Here is a 622-nt window from a genome sequence, read left to right as displayed (position 1 = left end):
ACATGGCCGAGAGGACAGGTTCAATGCCTTGAACATGGGCACGAATTGGCTGAGATGACGCCGAGCAGACGGCCGAGTCTGAGCTCAGCTCCGCCGAGCTCCGCGCAGCGAAGCCAGCGGCTAGTTAGCATGCTAGTTAGCCACCCGTGATGGTGCGACCTGTCACTCAATGTGCCCTTAATTATGCGCAGTTTCAAACCTTAATAACATTTAAACGGAAGAGTTAGAAAAAAATTCACCCCTCCCACAGTTGTCATGAAAGGGGAAATTAACTATAGAGACCAAAACCATTTTTTGTACCAGGCTGTAAACATGTTTATTTCTGCTCTAAAGTTGGGCATTTTAACATGGGGGTTTATGGGAATTGACTCACTTCTGGAGCCAGCCTCAAGTGGTCAGTCAGTGAACTGCAGTTTTTGGCATTTCCGCATTGGTCTCACTCGTCTCCCCTGTAGGTTGGGGCTTGGGTGTACGCTGCTTTTCTATCTTTTTTTCCCTTTTCTTTCTTTCTTTCTTTCTTTCTTTCTGTCGGCGACATACACTCCTAACACAGGACGGGTTGTTTTAATTGACTGAGTTGATTATTAAGCCATAGTGATGCGCGGATCGGCTCTGATAGCAC

Source organism: Epinephelus moara, chromosome 15 (genome assembly GCF_006386435.1).
Source record: "Epinephelus moara isolate mb chromosome 15, YSFRI_EMoa_1.0, whole genome shotgun sequence".
In the NCBI taxonomy this organism is placed as follows: Eukaryota; Metazoa; Chordata; class Actinopteri; order Perciformes; family Serranidae; genus Epinephelus; species Epinephelus moara.
This window is presented reverse-complemented; position numbering follows the sequence as displayed.